This window comes from Bos taurus, chromosome 1 (genome assembly GCF_002263795.3).
Source record: "Bos taurus isolate L1 Dominette 01449 registration number 42190680 breed Hereford chromosome 1, ARS-UCD2.0, whole genome shotgun sequence".
Taxonomy (NCBI): domain Eukaryota; kingdom Metazoa; phylum Chordata; class Mammalia; order Artiodactyla; family Bovidae; genus Bos; species Bos taurus.
Window position 1 is genome coordinate 88,048,462 of NC_037328.1, and position 22,864 is coordinate 88,071,325.

Below are 22,864 nucleotides of genomic sequence, written 5' to 3' on the forward strand. Positions count from 1 at the left end.
TGTCTTTATGAATTTGACTAGGTTCCGTTTGTAGGCGAAGTCATACAGTCTTTGTCTTCTAGTGACTGTCTTATTTCATTTAGCATAATGTCCTCAATGTTTATCCATGTTGTAGTGTATGTCAGAATTTCTTTCCTTTATAGGCTGAGTAGTATTCAGTGTATGTATATACTACATTTTGCTTGTCATTTATCTGTTGATGGACATTGGGCTGTTTCTACCTCTTGGCTATTGTGAATAATGCTGCTATGCACAAAAATTAAAAACTTTAAAAATTATTTCACATATACAAAGTAGAGCAGATTACTAAACAGACATACATATACTCATCAACCAGTTCACCAGCACTATCAAATCCTAGCATTTTGCCACATTTTATTCTGATATTTTAAAGTACAGATTCAGCTGAAACCCACTGTACCTTTTCCCAATTTTAGTTTCATGCCTCCCCAGATAAATCCACATCTTGAATTTACTATTTCTTGTACATAATTATATTAATACCATATGTATTCATAAATAATATATAGTATTATTTATGATTTCAAAATCAATATAAATGTCATCATAATAGATATCTCTGTCGTTTTCTTTTTTTCTCATTATTGTTTTTGAGATTTATCTATGATGATACATGAGAAAGTTGCTCAGTCGTGTCCAATTCTTTGTGACCCTATAGACTACAGTCCATGGAATTCTCCAGGCCAGAATATTGGAGTGGGTAGCTGTTCCGTTCTCCAGGGGATCTTCTCAACCCAGGGATCAAACCTAGGTCTCCTGCATTGCAGGCGGATTCTTTACCAGCTGAGGTACCAGGGAATGATAATACATGTAGCTATAATTTATTCATGTTAAATAGTATATAGTGTCCCACTGTCTGAATTCATCCTTCTGTCGATGGATGGTTAGGTGGTTTTTCACCTGACTTATCGCACAAGTAGACATAACATACATTTTTACTGTCAAATATTCCAACACTTTCGGAAAGGGAAAATGCTCCTTAAAATCCCCATTTCCGCACCCCACTTTTTCCTTCCCAGAGGTACCTGGTACTATTAACATACTGTGCATTCTTCCAAACCAATTTCTCTGTGTCTCTAAATATGTAGCTTTTATGTGTTGCTGGAGAAAATTTTTAAGTCCTTTACTTTCAGTATCTATTATAGTGCTTCTTATTCAACTATGTATTCTCATCTCTATTCCAGATTTGCTAAATTCTCTCAGGTGTTTCACTAGATATGAATTCACTCCAGCTTAAAAATATATTTTAGAGAATGAAAACAAAGTACCAAAGTTGAAGAGTTCACTGGTATAGCAGAATTGTATTTTAAAAGGCAAGCAGTGATACTTTAGTTATATGTGTCTTGTTTAGGATGATAAAACTATGAGGCAAAGCCTTTCCTGGGGATGAGAAACGTGCCTCTACTTTCTCACGAGGTCTCCCTTTTCCTTTTGTCTACTGCAGTGGGTCGGAGAAGGCAGTGGCACCCCACTCCAGTACTCTTGCCTGGAAAATCCCATGGACGGAAGAGCCTGGTGGGCTGCAATCCATGGGGTCGATAAGAGTCGGACATGACTGAGTGACTTCACTTTCACTTTTCACTTTCATGACTTGGAGAAGGAAATGGCAACCCACTCCAGTGTTCTTGCCTGGAGAATCCCAGGGACGGGGGAGCCTGGTGGGCTGCCGTCTATGGGGTCGCACAGAGTCGGACACGACTGAAGCGACTTAGCAGCAGCAGCAGCAGTGCAGTGGGTCACAGTCAATAGCTTGGGGGATTTTCATTTGCTGATTGTGATGCCCTACTTTTCTGTTCCCTTTGTCCACTTGTGCAGGAGGAGGATGAATTTTGTTTCGTAGGAATTCTCTTTGATTGCTAGCAGGACAGTATCTAGCCAGTGGGTTCATCGTCAGGGGCCTTACGAAATGCTCATTGTGTCCTGAAGGTGGGAGCTCTCAGAACGGCTGTTGCCTGATGCCGTTCCATATTTCATCCACATGTTCCTCTGCCAAGTCCATCTTAGTGGACCGAGGAAAGAGAATGAGCAGCTTCATGTTTCTTCGCACATGATCATCATTTTATCACTTGGTATCTGGTGAGCAAAACAGGAATTCATCTTTGGGCTCAAGGATTCTGCAAAGTCACTGCTAGTTAGGAAAAACTGTGGTCTGTGCTGGATTTCAAGAGAGATTTATGTTACTTTATAATTGCCCTATCACAAGTGCTTGCCACTTTTGGAATCATGGATTGCTGCGCTGAAGAGTAAAAGTGAAACATCTGAGGATGGGGCCTAAGTAAAACCTGGCCATGATATTCTTTTCCTTTAAAACTTTCCCTGGTTCCCCAATGCCTAAAACTTAAGTTCTACTATCATAGAATTAAATCAAAGCCTTAAAGCAGAGCTCACAAACCAGCAGCCTATGACTGAATTTGTCTTGCAGATATGTTTTGTCTGGCCCCACAGTATTTTAGAAAAATTAGAATTAGTTCTCAAGAGACCAAGATCAAGAGATTTAACATAAAATTTGGATTTGTGGACATTTTGTTGTTGTTGTTGTTTAGTCTCTTAGTCGTGTCTAACTCTTTTGTGACCCCATGGACTGTAGCCCACCAGGCTCTTCTCTCCATCTAATTCTCCAGGCAAGAGCACTGGAGTGGGTTGCCATTACCTTCTCCAGAGGATCTTCCCAACCCAGGGATTGAACCCTCGTCTCCTACATTGCAGGTGGATTCTTTACTGTCTGAGCGACCAGGAAGCTGGATTTCTGGCTATATTGGTCAGCATTTCTGTAGAAATCAGATGATGTTTTGTGAATCGTGGCTATCCTTTTTGGATGGAGCATGTGATCTGAAAGTCACTCAGTTGTGTCTGTTTGCGACCCCATGGACTATACAGTCCATGGAATTCTCCATGCCAGAGTACTGGAGCAGGTAGCCTTTCCTGTCTCCAGGGGATCTTCCCAACCCAGGGGTCGAACCCAGGTCTCCAACATTGCAGGCGGATTCTTTACCAGCTGAGCCACTGGATGGAGCATGAGCTCTCCACTTTGCAACAACCACCTATCCCCACTCCCAACCCCACCGTATTGGACTCCTCTGGGGTTCTGGTTCTATAAGCCTGCTCTCTAACTCCCAGCTCCTCTGCTGGTGCAGGAAGGAATTCTCTAACCTTTCTGTTACAGGTGCAAACCTGTGAGTGTCAAGGTGTTAATACTCTATGCGGCAGTCCATTAATAATGAGGATCAAGAGCCAGTTGATAAATACTCCCTGTTTTTATGTCTCAGAGGGGATAATTCCAAGTTGAATTCTATATAGTAATTCTCTACAGCTCCTGGAGAGGCCCCAGTGGAATAGAACTGCAGTTTTCCACCACAGGGACCAGATCCTCCTGCACCTTGGATTGGCTTTCCCCACTCTTGTTTTTACTTTTTTTCCAGTTCCTCACTCTCATTCCTTGGGAACATCTCCTTAAAATAAACTGCTTGTGCTTAAACCCCTGTCACAGGCTCTGTTTTTTAGGTGGGCACCAAGGCTAAGACCTCCTGCCATTCCTGATTTTTTTAACCAGCCAGCCCTCTTGATTCATTCAGCTTCCCTTCCTGGTTCTTCAGGCCTTTGCAACTGTGATGCTGCCTTAGAGACTCACCTTTAGGGACTCACTCCATGTATTCTGGGCTTCCCTGGTGGCTCAGATGGTAAAGAATCTTCCTGCAATGCAGGAGACCTGGTTTGATCCCTGGGTTAGGAAGATCTCTTGGAGAAGGAAATGGCAACCTGCTCCAATATTCTTGCCTGGGAAATCCCATGGATAGAGGCACCTGGCGGGCCACAGTCCATGAGGTTGCATAAGGGGTGGGCTCAACTGAGTGACTAACGCTTTCCAGGTATTCTACATGATGACCACCCTGAGCAAGTCCTCAGATACCCCATGCAGCAGTAAAGCCCTCTGTAGTGCTGTTTTCTTTGCTTGAAACCTCACTCATGCAGCCCTGTGCTGATACCCTGCACTCCTCCTTCCATCAGCAAATTCCTACTTGGCCTGCAAGGCCAGATTCAGTTTAGATGTCTCTGTGGACCCTTCCTTAACTCCTCCATACTCGAGCATCTTTAAAGCCTAAGGAGAGAGAGCTAGGAGAGAGGAAGAAATTGCAGACAGAGGAAGAAGATACTGATGGAGCCCACTCTTGGAGATGATGGGAAGGGCATTGGGGTGCAGATGCAGGTGCTTACTGCCAAAAGGAGGATTCTTCACTCTTGGAGATAGGAGTCATGAAAGCAAACATGTGCCAGGCACGTTCTAAGTGTTTCCAAAATATTTAACAAGCATAAGCCTTTCTTCCTCACAGGGATCCTTGTATCCTGTGAAGTATGTGTTATTATGACCCCCATTTTACAGATTAGAAAATTGAGGCACAGAAAGGTTATGTAACTGCCCAAGATCACTCAGCTGGTATGTAGTCAGGTCGCCAGGTAGTCTAGTTTCAGAGTTCATGCCCTTGACCATTATGTCTTATTGCTGTTTGCCTTGCTAAGTTGCCTCAGTTGTGTCTGACTTTGCAACCCTATGGACTGTAGCCCACTAGGTTCCTTTGTCCATGGGATTCTCCAGGCAAGAATACTAGAGTGGATTGCCATGCCCGTCTCCAGGGGATCCCAATGCAGGGATCGAACTCAGGTCTCTTCCCACTAGCACCACCTGGGAAGCTCTATTGCTTCTTAAGGGAAGGTAATGTAGGAAAAGCATACTTATGGAAAAGGAAGCCGAGATGGGTGATGTTAATTGAGAAGACCTTAATCTTCTCGATGGAGCAGGACACAGCGACAGCCACTGTGATTATCAGAGGTGGTGACCCTGTTTGATTTGGACTAGAAAGTGAGAAAAAGAAGGAAGAGCAAATTGGTCTTGGTCTTGTTTTTCAAAAGCTCCTAAAATATCAATAACACTATGCCTGCCTGTTGCACATTGTCTAGACTTGGCAGCTAAGCTTCTACTTTTGCCAAACGGTTGGTGTTCCTTGTGGCACTTCCAAAAAACACAGCACTTGAGACGCTGAGATATTTTGAAAGTGAAATAGGAATGGACCTCGGACTGTCCAGAACATGGGGATTATGCTTCTGGAAAAAGGATCTTTGTTTTCCACAGCATTGCTATAAACACCTAGGAAGGATTTGGGAGTACTTTGTGGTTTGGCATAGTCTGGGTGGTTTCCAGAACAGAGGGGCACCGGTTTCCATGAGAATGGAAAAGATGTCTCCAGCTCAGCAAATTCTCATGCCCAGGAGGGTTTATCCACAGCTGTGCATCTCTCTGTGGAATGTGGGGGGACCTGGGAAGTTTTGCTTCTATTTGTGCTATTGTCTGCTTTATATAGCTATCTTCAAAGTTTTCACATCCTTGACATTAAAGAAACGTTATATTCTTGATGTCTATGGGAGTCTTTTATCTTATAAACCACCCCATGGGGACATACACAACCAATTCATCACAACATGAGAAGGAATATAGCTGAATGGAGTGATGGAGTGTGCCTGATTCAGGAATGTAGCACTCAACTTACGACATTAACACATTTAGTCAGGAGCCTAAATCGAAACAAACAAAACAACCAGAAGTGTGGATGCACGTATGGGGAAGATAATGGGAAAAAATGTCAGAAAGGGAATTTGCATTTTTTTCCACTGAGGCTGGTTTTTCCCATGTTTAGTTTTGTGAAAATCATGTTTGCATCATCCTCTTTGTCTTATGGACCAAGGCTAAAAGCCCTTTAGTTGTGGCAATTACCTTTCACTCATGGGATGGCAGTGAAAGTTAGAACAAGAATGAAGAATAACATTCTGAAAACAGTCAGGCTCTTTTAGCCTTAAAGCTTCTTGAGATGAGTAGTGTCCAGTGGACTCCCTTCAGGGGTCTGGAGTAGGTTAACCTGGGCTTGAGTCCAGATATCTGCATTTTTAAACATGTACCTAAGATGAAGCTGACGGGGATGTTCATGATGCCCACAGTGTTTTAGAGGGAAGGTTTTTGTTTTAAAACATAAGAAAATGAACAGAAGATATCATTTTAAAGCTTTAGTTAACTTATTGCTGGGATTATTAAGATGAGTAACCTGGCAAAATCTCTGTACTTTGGATGAGTTTGTCTAAGTTATCAAGGTTTCTTATGTACACTATTCCTAATACATGTTGTTCCGTCGCCAAGTCCTGCCTGACTCTTTGTGACACCACGGACTGCAAGCACATCAGGCCTCCCTGTCCCTCACTCTCTCCTGGAGTTTGTCCAAGTTAAGTTCCATTGAATCGGTGATGCCATCCAACTATCTCATTCTCTATCTCCCTCTTCTCCTTTCGCCTTCAATCTTTCCCAGCATCATTCCTAATAGATAGTGTCCCTTTATTATCCTTTTGTTGGCTGCAGAATCTGTAGTTCTAGGTCCATTTTACCTGTAATTGTGTCTTCTCTCTTTTTAATCTTTGTCAGTCTTGCTAGAGGCTCAATGATCTTACTGATCTTTTCAGAAAACTAGTTCTGTGTTTGATTTTTCTCTATTGTTTTTCTGTTTTCAGCTTCATTGATTTCTTCTCTTTATTATTTCCTTCCTGAACCCAAAGTAAACTTTGGTTTTATTTTTCTTTTCCTAGATGGCTGAGGCCAGAGCTTGGAATATCAATTTGAGATTCTTTTCTTGTATCTGATGTATGCATTTAGTGGTATAAACTTCACTCTCAGCACAGCTCTAGTGCTAAGATATTGTGTTTCCACTTTTGTTCAGTTTAATATATTTTTAAAAATTTCACCTGAGACTTCCTTTTTGACTCATGGATTATTTAAGAGGAGTGTGTTGCTTAGCTTCCAAGTATTTGGAAATTTTCCTATACTTCTATTTTTTGATTTCTAGTTGATTCCATTGTGGTCTAAGAATGCTGCCTGATTTAAATTCTTTTAAACTTGGTGAGGTTTGTTTTATAGTCCAGAAAATGGTCTATTTTGGAAGAACTTGAAAAAAAATATGTATTCTACTGTTGCATGGAAAATTCTATGAATGAGTAGATCATGGTGATCAATAAATTTTATTTTTGTTAGGCAGATTTTTTGTTTGTGTATTTTTGGCTGTGCTGAGTCCTTGTTGCTGTGCGCAGGATTTTCTTTAGTTGTAGCAAGCCGTGGTTACTCTTCATTGCAGTGTGTGGGCTTCTCATTGCTTTGGCTTCTCTTGTTGTGGAGCAAGGTCTTAATAGTTGAGGCACACAGGCTTAGTTGCCCAGTGGCGAGTGGAATCTTTCTAGAACAGGGATCAAACCAGTATCCCCCGCTATGGCAGGCGGACTCTCAATGACTGGAACACCAAGGAAGTTCGGTTGATAAGTTTTCGAGTTCTATATCCTTGCTGATTTTCTATCTAGCTCTTCTAGTAATTGTTGAGAAAAGAGTGTTGAATTCTCCAACTGTAATTGTGAATTTGTCTATTTCTTCTTTCAGTTTCATCAGTTTTTGCATCATATATTTTGAGTTTCTATATTTAGGACTGCTATATCTGCTTGGTGGATTGACCCTTTTATTATTATATAATGTGTCTTTCTATCTAGTTATTTTCTTTGCTCTAAAAACTTCTTTATCTGATACTCATATAGGCACTATTGTTTTTAATGTTTTCATAGCACATTTTTTTCTGAACTTTTACTTTCAACATGTTTACATTTTGCTATATGAGTTTCTTGTAGACAGCACATTAGTTAGGTCATGATTTTTAATCCACTCTGCCAACCTGTGCCTTTTAATCATTGTATTTAAACCATTTCCATTTAATTATTGAAATGTTAGGATTTAAATCTGCCATTTTATTTTATCTTTTATTTTCTTTTCTCTCTGCTTTTTGTTTCTGTTTTCTTTTTCTTGCCCTCCTGTGGGTTACTTGAACATTATTTAGACTTCATTTTTATATAATTATAGTTTTGGTGGTATCTCTTTGTTTAACATTTTAAATGTTATGCATATCTAACTACAGTTTACTAATGTTGTTTTTACTGCTCCAGGGGCTTCCCCAGTGGCTCCATGGTAAAGGATCCACCTGCAATGCAGGAGACACAGGAGACTTGAGTTCAATCCCGGAGTCAGGAAGATCACCTAGAGGAGAGCATGGCAGCCCACTCCAGTGTTCATGCTGGAGAACCCCATGGACAGAGGAACCTGGTGGGCCACAGTCCATGGAAAAGCAAAGAGTTGGATACAACTGAGGCAACTTAGCATGAACTCTGTCTTAACTGTTTCCTTGACATACATTTAGAATCATGTCAGACAGTCTAATAGTTTTTGCTTCAACTCACTAATATAATTTAGAATACTGAAGAGCAGAAGAAAAATCTATTATATTTATGCATATTTTGGTTCTTGTATTTCCAAGGTTCTTACTTTTATCATTTCCTTTTTGTTAGAGAAGTTTCTTTAGATATTCTTTTAGAGTAGGTATGTTGGTGACAGATTCTCATAGTTTTTTTTTCATCTGGGGATATATTGGTTTTCTCTTCCTTCCTAAAGGTTATTTTTGCTTGATGTAGGATTCTGAGTTGACAGTTCTTTCTTTCAGCACTTGAAAAATTAAGTGCCACTTCCTTCTGGCATCTATGGTTTCTAATGAGCAGTACACTTTCCTTTGAATAGCTTGTTCCTATAGATATGATGTCATTTCTCTCTTACTGCTTTCATTTTCAGAAGTTTAATATGTTTTGACATGGATTTCTTTGGATAATCTTATTTGGAATTTTCTCCCAAACTGAACCTGTGGATTTATGTTTTCTGCGAAATTTGAAAAGTTTTCACCATTAATTCTTTGAGTCATTTTTCAGTCCCTCCCTGTCTCTCCTCTCATTTTAGAATTCTGATGACATAAATGTTCAATCTATTGTTTTCTACTGTTATCATCCCACAATATCCCTGAGGCTATGTTCATTTCTTAAAAAATATTTATTTCTTTCTGGTTGTTCAGGTTGCATAGTTTCTATTGTTCTAGCTTCTATTTCACTGATTCTTTTCCCTGTTCCTTTCATTCTGCTCTTAAGCCCATTCATTGAGTTTTTTATTTTGGTTATTGTATTTTTCATTTCTAAAATTTTCATTGCACTCCTCTTTATATCTTCTATTTCTTTGTTGAGGTTCTCAATTTTTTTCATTTGTTTCAAGTCTGTTAATTATTGCCAACATCCATTGGTTTATAGAAAAGCAAGAGAATTCCAGATAAGCATCTACTTCTGCTTCATTGACTATGCTAAAGTTTTTGACTGTGTGGATCACAACAAACTGTGGAAAATTCTTCAAGAGATGGGCATACCAGATCACCTTACCTGCCTCCTGAGAAATCTGTATGCAGGTCATGAAGCAACAGTTAGAACCAGAACATGGAACAATGGACTGGTTCCAAATTGGGAAAGGAGTACGTCAAGGCTGTATATTGTCACCTGGCTTATATAACTTCTATGTAGAGTACATCATGTGAAATGCCAGGCTGGATGAATCACAAGTTGGAATCAAGATTGCAGGGAGAAATATCAGTAACCTCAGATATGCAGATGATATCATCCTTGTGGCAGAAAGTGAGGAGGAACTAAAGAGGCTCTTGATGAAAGTGAAAGAAGAGAGTGAAAAAGCTGACTTAGAAGTCAACATTCAAAAAGCTAAAATCATGGCATCTGGTCCCATCAATTCATGGCAAATAGATGGGGAAACAATGGAAACAGTGACAGAATTTATTTTCTTGGGCTCCAAAGTTACTGCGGATGGTGCCCACAGCCATGAAATTAAAAGATGCTTTCTCCCTGGAAGAAAGTTACGACAAACCTAGACAGCATATTAAAAAGCAGAGACATTACTTGGCTGACAAAGATCTATATAGTTAAAGCTATAGTTTTTCTAGTAGTGATGTGTGGATGTGAAAGTTGGACCATAAAGAAGTCTGAATGCCAAAGGAATTGATGCTTTTGAACTGTAGTGTTGAAGACTCTGGAGAGTCCCTTGGAGTTCAAGAAGATCAAACCAGTCAATCCTAAAGGAAATCAGTCCTGAATATTCATTGGAAGGACTGATGCTGAAGCCGAAACTCTAATACTTTGGCCACCTGATGCAAAGAGTTGACTCATTGGAAAAGACCCTGATGCTGGGAAAGATTGAAGACAGGAAAAGAAGGGCACCACAGAGGATGAGATGGTTGGATGGCATCACTGACTCATTGGATATGAGTTTGAGGAAACTCTGGGAGATGCTGAAGGACAGGAGAACCTGGTGTGCTGCAATCCATGGGGTTGCAAAGAGTCAGACATGACTAAGCAGCTGAACAACAACAACAAATTATTGCCCATTGAGCTATTTTGTGATAGATAATTAAAACTATTTGTCAGATAATTCTGTCATCTCAATGATGGCATCTATTTATTGTCTTTATTTCATTTGAGATTTTTCTGTTTTAGTATGACAGATGATATTCTATCAAAATCTGATTATTTAGATTGTATTCTGATATGAGACCTTGGATCTTAATTAAACCTTCTGTATTAACTGACTTCCTGAAGGAAAAGGAGGGGCAGAGCCTCGTGACTGCTGACACTGGAAGTTCCGGTTTCTCACTTGGCATCAACTGACATTCAGGAGGGGGCTCTTTATTACTGCTATTCAGGTATGGGAATTCTGACTCCCATGTGGCCTCCAGTGACACCTGGCTAGGAGGATTTGGAGTGCCTTGCTGCTGCTCTCCAGTTAGCTTCAACTGACACCCTGAGGGGAGAGTGGCCCCATCACTGCTGGGCAGTGGTGGGAATCCTGACTCATCAGCAGGCTTCCTCTGATTCACACCAGGGGAATGTCAGGGTGTACTAGGTGGGGTTGGAAGTCTAGGCTCCTGTGTGATCTCCACTGACACTGCTGGAGTGGGGTCCACATTACTGGCTGATGGGAATTCAAGACCAGGCTCTCCACTCAGCCTTCTCAGATACAGCCCTGGCAGGGGTGTTGGGACAGCTGGTGAGGGTGGAAGTCTAGCTTCCACTCAGCATTTGCTAGCATGGGTGGGGTTGGGAACCACAGGTTTTTCTGTGGTGTTTGGCTAGGGTCTAGCTGTTTTTGTGTAAAAGTTGACTATCTTGCTTGGCTCCCCTTCTTGTAGACCTTTGGCTAGACACAGCAGACTTTTGTTAGGGCTTTTAAAAAATCTTCACTTGTTTACTGAATAGCTGGCTTACTTAGCTGTAAGTCTGGGATATATGAGGCAAACAGAAAGCCCAGGGTACTCTTGACCATATCATTCCTTGGATCTGGAGGCCCCTAGCCATTCTTCCTTCTTTTCTTCACCTTTCTGATTATTCATATGTTTTACATATAACGTATTACTTAGCAAGAGGAGTAGAGAAAAGTATCTCCCTCCTCTTCTTAGGAGCAGAAGTCCAGGACTTTAAAAATACATCTCCACAAAACTAATGTGAACTAGATACTCTTTCTATTATATTTTATTATGGGCTTCGCTGGTGGTCAGATGGTAAAAGCATCCGCCTACAATGACGAAGACCCAGGTTCTATCCCTGGGTTGGGACGATCCCTGGAGAAGGAAATGGCAACCCACTCCAGTACTCTTGCCTGGAAAATCCCATGGATGGAGGAGCCTGGCAGGCTACAGTCCATGGGGTCGCAAAGAGACGACTGAGTGACTTCACTTTCACTTTCTTTCGTATTTTATTATAAGGATTCTCTTTAGGCTATAAGCCCCTGAAAAGCACCACTTTTAATTGTTGTATTATATAGCATTGCTTCAGTGGGCTTTAATTTGTTCAACTAATCCCTTTTTTGGAGATTTGGACTCTTTTCAGTTTTAATCAGTGTAGATAACACGAAGTAAATATACTTTCTCATGATAATTGTCCAATTATTTGATTATTTTCTTAGTATATTATTTCTAGAAAGGAATTTGCTAGATCAGAAGGAAAAAAAAAAAATGTTAAAAAGCCCTTGATAGGGGCTGGGACCTCCCGTCGGACCCGGCGGGAGAGATTCCGAAGACACCGCCAAGGAGCCCGGGGCGTGGAGTTTCCGCTCCCCGGAGCCCCTGTTAAAAAAAAAAAAAAAAAAAAAGCCCTTGATACACATTTGTTGCCAGAACAGTTGTACTGATTTTAGCTCCTAGAAGCAGAGTAAGAATGCTAGACCTACTGTACTCTAAGTTTGAATTTTATCGGTTAGAAAATGTGCTGATTTAAAAGGAAAAAAGTATTTAGAAATTTTAAACAAGATTTCTTTGATTAATAGTGAGGTTGAAGTTGATTACAATACTAATTCAATAACTTCACCACCACCAAGGAAGCTTAAAAAATAAATAAATCATCATGGGGACTTTCCTGGTGGTTCAGTGGTTAAGAGTCCACCTGCCAATGGACTTGCTGGAAGACCCCACATGCCACAGGGCAACTAAGCCCATGCAACACAGCTACTGAGCCCATGCGCTTCAACTACTGAAACCCAAGTGCCCTAGAGCCCATGCTCTGCAACGAGAGAAGCTACTGAAATGAGAAACCCGTGCAATGCAATTAGAGAGCAGCCCCTGCTTGCCTCAACAGCTGCTGTTCTGCATGCAGCAACGAAGATCCAGTATTACCAAAAATAAGTAAAAAATTAAAAAAATCACCATATTCAGAAGATTTAAAGCTTGATAATATATTATGGTATTATATAATATCATAATATGATGCTGCTGCTGCTAAGTCCCACCCCACTCCAGTACTCTTGCCTGGAAAATCCCATGGATGGAGGAGCCTGGAAGGCTGCAGTCCATGGGGTTGCTGAGGGTCGGACACGACTGAGCGACTTCACTTTCACTTTTCACTTTCATGCATTGGAGAAGGAAATGGCAACCCACTCCAGTGTTCTTGCCTGAAGAATCCCAGGGACGGGGGAGCCTGGTGGGCTGCCGTCTATGGGGTCACACAGAGTCGGACATGACTGAAGCGACTTAGCAGCACATTATTGCTGCTGCTGCTGCAGCTGCTAGGTCGCTTCAGTTGTGTCTGACTCTGTGTGACCTCATAGACGGCAGCCCACCAGGCTCCTCTGTCCCTGGGATTCTCCAGGCAAGAACATTGGAGTGAGTTGCCATTTCCTTTTCTTAATATCATGCTAATATATCATAATAAGATATTACATGAATCTACATATGTGATAAAATTACATAGAATTGCATACTCACATAGAAACGTATACAAATGAGCACGTGTAAAATACGTAAAATCTGAATAAGGTCTGTGGTTTGTACCAATGTTAATTTCTTGATTTTGATACTGTACTGTGGTTCTATAAGTTGTTACCACTGGAGAAAACTGGTTGATGGGTACTTGGGACCTCTCTGAACTATTTGTAAGTATTGATAATCAGTATCTTGTGTTTTATTTTCATAAACATTCTTTTGGAGTGTCTGAATCAGTCTGTCTCTTAAACTAGTTTCTTTCAAAGTTTTTCTGTTTAGATCAGGGACAAAAGAAGCCTCTATTCTTGTCACACCTGAATCTAATTTGGAGACTTGTCCTTGGTCAGGAGGAGGCCTCATTTCTACTGGGCGTATCAGATGTCTGGTGAGGGCATTGCTGCATGAAACCAGGAGTTGCTAGTTTCCACTCCACTTTTCTACTGGGTAGGACATTGTGTCTCCAGTCATTTCACTCTAGCTGAAAATGAAGTCTGTTCTGTCCTTTTTTTTCCCAGAAGGGGATCTCCTAATTATCCACAGACCCTATGACTTTGGGGACTTATGAAGAGTATTAACAGGGTGGTCTCCAATCAAAAGTAAGAATAGGTACATAAGATGAATGTTTTAAAATAGTAAATAATTCTCTAAAGACTATAATAATGGTAAAAGGAGTTGCTGCTAAAAAGAGATCAGTGTGTAAGAGTATTCCTAGGCTGTCAGGATTTTCCCTGTTAGGCGGGACCAGGGTCAGGACTTAAAAGATTGTTTTTGAATTATATCTGCTACCATCATAATAAAAATCAAAATACAACTTTCACAGTTATGATTTGGGTCATATAAAACATACTCACTTAGACATCAAAGTTAATGTGCCTTGTAGTTATATTCCCAAAGGAGAGAATTGACAAAATATTTTATCCAGAAGAGATCAGACTTTAGCATTAGGCTTGTGTTAACAGATCAGAGAAGGTGATGGTTTCATTGGACCTTGAATTAGTAGGTGGGAATTTGGAATGCCACGTCCAGTTTGTGACATCACAGTTTAATGTGGCAAGAATATAATAGCATAGTTTCTCTAGTTTGGGTCTCAGGCCACCTGCATCAGGAAGAGAGACATAAAGATTCTGATTCAAGTCCCATCCTAGATATTCTGGCTACATCAGAACATAGGATCAGAGTGGGCCTGGCAGGCTGCTCATCTTAACAAGCATTCCAGGTGATTCTGAGGCATAGCTGAAGTTTGATGTCAAAGCACAGTTCTTAGGGTTTTAAGATACCCTAGAAACCATGTAATCAGAATTTCAAAGGGAACTGTAGCTATTTAGTTTGGACCAGAGTAGGCTTGGGGAGGGATTGGTAACTGCCTTCATTTTTCAAGAACTGTCACAGAGACATTCTCACCACTCTTGAGGACCAGTAAACGTGAGTTGCGTGCATGCTCAGTTGCTTCAGTCATTTCCGACTCTTTGCAACCCTATGGACTGCCCATGGGATTCTCCAGGCAAGAATACTGGAGTGAGTTGCCATGCCCTCCTTCAAGGGATCTTCCCGACCCAGGAATTGAACCTGCATCTCTTATGTCTCCTGCATTGGCAGGCAGGTTTGTTGTTGTTGTTGTCTTTTCACCACTAGCGCCACATGGAAAACCTAGTAACTGTGAGTTATATGGAGACAAGTTTCATTTCAATGGGCTTCCCTTGTGGTTCAGCTGGTAAAGAATCCGCTTGCAATATGGGAGACCTGGGTTCGATCCCTGGCTTGGGAGGATCCCCTGGAGAAGGGAAAGGTTACCCACTCCAGTATTCTGTCCTGGAGAATTCCATGGACTGTATAGTCCATGGGGTTGCAAAGAGTCAAATACAACTGAGTGACTTTCACTTTTCATCCCAGTGGACAAAGAAAAAAATTCAGTCGAAGGCTACAGAATCATGGGGAATGGACCAAAGGTCTACGTCTCTAAAACATTTCCCAAGAATCTGTGATCCTATGTCATTTAATTGGTTCTTCTGCCTTCAGAAGAATGTATGTTCCAAAAATCTACAGAATTCACATCTTCCCTTGTTAGCCCTTGGTCACCAGTGTGTTAACTGCTTTCTCACTCTCTTTTAAAAAAAATCTGTTGCCCATGCTGTGTGGCATGTATGATCCTAGTTCCCTGACCAGAGATGCAACTCGCATTCATTGGAAGCATGGAGTCTCAACCATGGGACCACCAGGGGAGTCTGTGCTTTCTCTTTTGAGGTGCTTTTTCGGATGAGACCTAAATCCCTCTTGATATGCTGATCCTCCTGGACCCCTAAGATATATCCAAAGCTGAATTTGAAAAGTTACCAGGCATCACAGTGTCATGGATTTTTTTTTTTGAATTCTTCTGCTTCTTAAATGACAGCTCCACTCAGCAGAAGAGCGCCACTGACATGAAGCCTCGCTCTTCTCCATTTTATAATCACCCTCACCTTTTATTTCTCATCATACTTTTGAAAAATAGCTGTAGTTATTTCTGCCTACTCCTTCAGTTTTCTGAGGTGATTTTGAATGTGTTGTTTTGAGTAAATGTCTGAACTCGGTGGCTCAGGATTACCCTTATGCTACTTGACTGGCTTCTGTGAACTTAGTGAACCTCTTATCCATTCATTCTATGGGCTTCCCTTGTGGCTCAGCTGGTAAAGAATCCACCCACAATGCAGAAGACCTGGGTTCAATCCCTGGGTTGGAAAGATCCTCAGAGAAGGGAAAGGGTACCCATTCCAGTATTCTGGCCTGGAGAACTCCATGAACTGTATAATCCATGGGGTTGCAAAGAGCTGGACACGACTGAGCGACTTTCACTTCACTTCACATTTCACTTATCCATTCCACTGTGTCTATGAAGATTACCAACTCTTTCAGGATGATGTATGTGCACCCACACTCGTGTGTGTGTGTGTGTGTGTGTGTGGTGTGATAGAGAACTGACTGACAACAATGGGCTCTAGGATCCTCCTCTTTCCAGGTGTCCTAGAAGATGGGGCAAAGAGTATAGTGAGAGGGAAGTTGCACTGTAAAAGTGAATACTTTTAATATTTATCAGAAGGGCAGATTATGGGAGAGAACAGAGCCCGTACTTAGCCAGCATTTTCAAAAAGGAATTGGCATTTCTAAGTGAAGAAAGTGTACATGTACCTTGGTAGAGAAATCTTTTTCCTGGCAGGTGACTTGTGGCTTCCTATAGAAATGCCTAAATGTCTTGGCTATTGTTTTTACTGCCAACGGTTCTGATACCAAATATTTAGGTTTTCTACATCAAGCAATTCTCCAATTCTCTGTGGACTCCAATGGGGGCTGTCCTACAGTTTAATTCAATTTGACAATAACTACCCAGAGTGAGAGACCCTTGAGGTTAAGGACTCAGTCCCATAAAACAGCCCTTTACTTGAAAAGCAGGTAGTGGGTCCCCAGGTAAACCACTCTTCTCTATGACTTGGCTACAAATCTGAGGCTCCCCTGAACCCCTCCTCAGGTTTGATCATTTGCTATAATAGCTCACAGAACTAAGGAAAACACCTTACTACTATTACTGGTTTTTTTGTAAAGGATATTATAAAGGGTGCAAATGAACAGCTGGATGAAGAGGTACCATAGCATGAGTCTGGAAAGGATGCAGGAGCTTCTGTCCCCACAGAATTAGGGTATGCCACCTTTCTGGCACAGGAATGCATGCACCAAACCAAAAGCTCTCTAAATGCTGTCATTTAGGGTTTCTATGGAGGTTCTATTATGTGGGCATGATTGATTAAATCATTGGCCATTTGGTAATTAACTCAATTTCCAACCCCTCTCTTTGTCTTGGAGGTCAGGGTGGAGCTGAAAGTTCCAACCTTCTAACCAGTAACCAGACTGGTTACTCTGGAAACCACCCCATCCTGAAACTATCTAATAGTCCACTGAGAGTCACCTCATAAATTCAGGTGGGGTTGAAAGTGACTTACAATGTATAGCAAAAGAATCCTCTCACCCCAACCACTTAGGAAATTATAATACAAGGGTTTTAGGAGCTCTGTGCTAGTCTAGTATCAGAGACGAAATCCAAATACATACATTTCTTATCTCCTGCCAATGCAGAAGACATAAAGAGATGCGGGTTCTATCCCTGGGTCATGAAGATCCCCTGGAGAAGAAAATGGCAACCCACTCCAGTATTCTTGCCTGGAGAATCCCTTGGACAGAGGAACCTGGTGGGCTGCTACAGTCCATAGTGTTGCAAAGAGACTGACACGACTGACGCTACTTAGCACTCACAGAATATCAAAATCCTGTATAATCTTGTTTCATTAAAATTTTCACTTTCTTAAAAGCAGAGTAAATAATAGGAATAACTTGCTACAGGGGCAGGTGATTGACTAATGAAGTTAAACTTATTTGAAGTTCTCAATTATGTTGGAAGAGAAAGACTTATTGGTGTTGAAACTATTAGTTATGCTTTTCCTAATGATAATTTTTTTCTAGATGATTGTAAGTATCAATGAATTCTGGGATTTTAATCTCCTTTCCATAATTTAAAAAATTAAATACTATGTCTCCTCTATAGAGCTACAAATTTTGGAGTTCTTGCTGAGGTGAAGGTCACTCATTGCAAAATGCCTGGTCATTACATCTAACACTGTAGAGCACTTTGCATCCAGCTAGTGTGTTCACCAGAGAAGGCAATGGCAACCCAGTCCAGTACTCTTGCCTGGCAAATCCCATGGATGGAGGGGCCTAGTAGGCTGTGATCCATGGGGTCTCTAGGAGTCGGACATGACTGAGTGACTGACTTCACTTTATTTTTTCACTTTCATGCATTAGAGAAGGAAATGGCAACCCACTCCAGTGTTCTTGCCTGGAGAATCCCAGGGACGGGGGAGCCTCGTGGGCTGCCATCTATGGGGTCGCACAGAGTCAGACACGACTGAAGCGACTTAGCAGCAGTAGCAGCAGCAGTGTGTTCACAGCTCGAATTTTCTCCCGGGATCTTACAGCAGCCAGGTGAAGTAGGCTCAAGATCAGATGTCTCAAGCTTTGGGGTTTGCTGTTTAGTGATTCTGCTGTTCAGTGAGCAGAAAATCCTGATTCTGATTTAGCTTGCCTGTTCTTTTGTGGCCTTCCCCCCGGCTCCCCACCCCCCTGCACCTGCTGTAGGTGGGACAACGTCTGCCATGCATCGTCGCCTCCCAGACCCCAGCTCCTCTTATCACAGTCACTGAGTCTGCATCACAGAGGGGTCCTTGCCTCTGAAGTGTAGCATCTTAAAGTTCTATGAGGCTATTTTGAATAAAGGTCTCGGTGAGGAGGTCATTTCTTCTTCTTGCACTGTGTTTTATTCATTTCCTGTAGGATGAAGAAAGTAAAAATGAAAAGTAATAAAAATCTCATTGTGTGTGCAAGTGTGTGTGAATGTGTGTTAGTTGCTCAGTTGTGTCCAACTTTTGTGACCCCATGGACATAGCACCCAAGGCTCCTCTGTCCATGGGATTCTCCAGGCGAGAATACTGGAATGGGTTGCATTTCCTTCTCCAGGAATATTCCTGACTCAGGGATCAAACTTGGGTCTCCTGCAGACTCTTTACCATCTGATCCATCAGGGAAGCCCTAAAAACAAAACAAAACAAAAAAACCTCATTGATTTGATAATTTTTTTTTTCAGTTATAAACAAAGAGTGTGTGTGGCACATAGTAGACAATCAGTAAATACCTGATGAATAAATGAATGAATGACAATTGACATCCATCCTGGAGGGTAGTATGCGTGGTTGAAAGAAGTCTGAGCTCTAGAATCAGACTACCTGGGTCTGAGGGTCTGAAATTCTGATGTTAGTAGCTGGGAGGTCTTAGACAAATCACTTAATTTCTCTTTGTTAGTTTTCTTATCTGTAATATAGGAATAAAATAGTCTTTACCTTGTAAAGCTGCTGTGAGGGTTAAATGAGGTAATAAATATAAAGGGCGAAGAATGGTGTTAAGTGCATTTCCAATATATAATCTCATTTCATCTTAACAGACATTTGATAGTGTAACAGGAAACAGATCTATTTCTGAATCTTATGGTGGAAGAATCTCAAGTTCAAAGGGCCGGTAAATAGTAAAGATGGGTCTAAAATTCACTTCTGATTCCAAAGTCTAGTTTTCTAGATTAGAGTTATTTGTTCAGTTTTGAAAATGATTAAAAAACAACAAAAAAGGCAAATAACTTTGATTTCAGCAAAGGTTACACCTCTTTTTTTAAAATTTTATTTTATTTTTAAACTTTACAATATTGTATTAGTTTTGCCAAATATCAAAATGAATCCACCACAGGTATACCTGTGTTCCCCATCCTGAACCCTCCTCCCTCCTCCCTCCCCATACCCTCCCTCTGGGTCGTCCCAGTGCACCAGCCCCAAGCATCCAGCATCGTGCATCGAACCTGGACTGGCATCTCATTTCATACATGATATTTTACATGTTTCAATGCCATTCTCCCAAATCTCCCCACCCTCTCCCTCTCCCACAGAGTCCATAAGACTGATCTATACATCAGTGTCTCTTTTGCTGTCTCGTACACCGGGTTATTGTTACCATCTTTCTAAATTCCATATATATGCGTTAGTATACTGTATTGGTGTTTTTCTTTCTGGCTTGGTTACACCTCTTTTATAAGGACAGACTCCCTTTCTGTAGTGGAAGGAGATGAAAAGAAGTTGTGTGAAGTACCAAGGATGAGAACAGCCACTACCCTCACCAAAACCCCTCAGGGCCTCCAGCGAAGAGGGAAGGAAGCAGTTTAGAAGAACCCAGGAAAAGAATCAATCACTTCAGTTTAAAACTACACAATACCGTCTTTATTCTTTAGTGTTAGCACTGAGCTTTTGCTGAAAAATGGCTTTGCTCTAAAATGCCCTAATGTTTCCTTTTAATTTGCATTTCCTTCCTGCCCAGATGCGACTGGCAGCGGCCCAGAAGTAGTTGCACTGCAACAACTATGCTCCAAGCACCTCAGTGTGGATCTCGGAACTGTCCTTTTACATTTGGTTCTTTGCATGATTTGTCAAACTTTGCAAGTTGCGCAGCAAAGCTCTGCCAAGAAAGAACAGGAAGTTTGGGCTGTCCTCCTGGGTTTACTGTTATCTTATTGGTTTTTCAGCAACCGGAATCAAGCCCTGGTGAAAATATTTAACACATTAACAGTTTAGAATTGTGCTCAAGGCTCTAGGCAATAAATATCAAAAAACCGAGCAACCAGAGGACCTGGGCACATTATTTATACATTTGGTGAGCTCATTCACTCACCCAGGGAAATCAGGCACAAGTCCGCCCGCCCAAGGTTAATTTTATTTTCTTCTCAGCCAGGAACAGGGTGTGCTATGACACACAGAGAGGAATGAGGACTTTTTAATTGGCGAAGAGGAACTTCTGCTGCATAAGGAGATATTCCAATGGCTGGAGGTCAATAGAGTACTTTAGGATTTTAAAATCCTGCTGTGTTCACAGTTTAATATGAAATCCTCCACGTTTATAGCATTCACTAACCCTGCACTAACTGCTTAGAAACAGAAGAGGGCATCTCATCATGCCTTTTGTTGAATTTATTTTTTCTTCAGAATGAAAAGAAAACTTGTCTTTGAAAATGAACAGCATTTCCTCTTCAGAATGGATGAATGAAAATATTCTGTTAATGTTTTCAAAAGCTTTAATGTGACTAAAAATGCTGCATTTGGCTTCTAGCTGAAGACTAGTAATAATAAGCTTTTTATATTGTAGTGAAAATGTGAAAGTGTTAGTCGCTCAATCGTATCTCTTTGTGACCCCCCGGACTATAGCCCGCTAGGCTCCTCTCTCCATGAGGTTCTCCAGGCAAGAATACTGGAGGGGGTAGCCATTCCTTTCTCGAGGGATCTTCCTGACCCAGGATTGAAACTGGATTGAACCAGGGTCTCCCTCATTGCAGGCAAATTCTTTACCGTCTGAGCCACTGACGTAGCTCCAATTACATTACATTTAGATTTTAAGCAAAGTAGCACATAAATACCCTTCTCCCACATTGTTTTGTGAAAGTGAAAGTCGCTCAGTCATGTCTGACTCTTTGTAACCCCAAGGACTGTAACAGTCCTTGGAATTCTCCAGGCCAGAATACTGTAGTGGGTAGGCTTTCCTTTCTGATTCAGGGCATCTTCCCAACCCAGGGATAGCAGGTGGGTCACCTTGCTCCACACCCCCCAAAAGTTCTCATGTTCAGATTCCAGTTTTCCCCAGAACGTTCTAAGGGTCAGTGAGTCTTCTAAAATTGTATGCAAAAATGCAGATTTGTGTATTATTTTCTGGGGAAGATTTGTAGTTTTAAACATACCATCTACTTTCTTTCTCAGACTACACCCCAGGAAGTTTCCATGTTTAATTTTACTTTATACTAACTGATTCTTTATTGAACATTCTGTGTATATTAAAAGGCTCAGTTTATGATACCCTGGACAAAGCCTGTTTTAACAAACTCCACTGAACTGAAAAGCTCAGGAATTTCCTAATAATTTAAATCATACCATTATGGAATACAAGGCAATAAACGTTTTGAAAGTTTTTGGTATTCTTTGTATTAAGTTCTAGTCAAAGCTGTAAGAGAACTTTTCAGTCTAACCTGGTCACTTTGCTTACTGATGCCAGAGAGGAGCAGAGTTCTGTGCAGTGTTACACAGGCAAAGTGTGTTGTGTAAATGTTCTGGACTGTAACCCAATTTTCAAATTTGTCGTCCACTATTCTTTGCCCTCAGTCTTGCTTGGTCCAAAGCTTATATTAGTCCCAAAATACAAAGGGCTCTTAAGTTGCTCTGCTCATGTATGTGTGTGTGTGTGTGTGTGTGTGTGTGTGTGTGTGTGTGTGTGTGTATATATATATATATACACATATATATATAGTTTGTTTGTGTTTATAGTGTTTTGAGTAGTTTGATTCTCTAAGTGAACACTTTGCAAACAAATATATTTTGTCTCTTTTCCAGGTATCCAAATTGCTTCACCTGTCAGTGCTTTAATTCAGTTTTATGAAATAATAAATTTAATGAAGACAAAGTGAGTTTGAAAGCAGGAAGGAGCTGCTAGACCAGATGGGGTAGGAAAAGTTAGCTCCAGATTTGACCCCTGGACTTTTAAAATACTTACTGTGTAGCCAGAACCTGATGTTCACTGTTTTATTAATGTCTTCTTCAGTGGCCCCATTTGAAACTGGCTTTTTGTAGCATCCTCTCTATTTCTATGGAACCTTGATATTCAAACTGGGAATTTTCTAAGAACTATTATCCTTGCAAGGAAAAAAATTCCTTGTCATGTGAGATGTATCATTCTTGAGGCTGACCCTCTATCCCTGAGCTCCAGGATTGAAGTAAAGATGAGGAATCTTTGTAGCATACATTACTTGGTAATTAAAAAAAACCAAAACTTGACATTTTGATGTAGCTATTTTGAGTGGGTTGATCAAATCCACCAACATAATGTCTAATTTTGCCCTGGGAGTCTCCAGCAGACATCATAAACTACCCTGGCGTTGAAAGTAGAGCCTTTGGAAACCAGAATGGCCTAGGATGAGTCCTCCCTGGGACTACAGTTTTCACATTCCATGTAGGGCTGAAGTGCAGGGAACTCCCTGTCTTGCTGGGCAGTGTTTC

At 41.1% G+C, this 22,864-nt stretch overlaps 2 long non-coding RNA genes across 3 annotated transcripts in view; one reads left to right on the top strand and one right to left on the bottom strand.

The window, feature by feature from the left end:
* Positions 1–14,146, bottom strand: part of LOC132345663 (uncharacterized) — a 34,977-nt gene extending 20,831 nt beyond the window's left edge. The window contains exon 1 of the long non-coding RNA XR_009495125.1: positions 14,066–14,146. This is a non-coding gene — a long non-coding RNA (uncharacterized lncRNA). The remainder of the gene's footprint in view (positions 1–14,065) is intronic.
* The window catches only part of LOC112447549 (uncharacterized), a 36,590-nt gene continuing 26,846 nt past the window's right edge, over positions 13,121–22,864 (top strand). The window contains exons 1-2 of one of the 2 annotated variants that reach the window (XR_009495124.1): positions 13,121–14,430; positions 22,202–22,311. This is a non-coding gene — a long non-coding RNA (uncharacterized lncRNA). The remainder of the gene's footprint in view (positions 14,431–22,201; positions 22,312–22,864) is intronic. The other variant, XR_003035750.2, reaches the window with a different exon arrangement.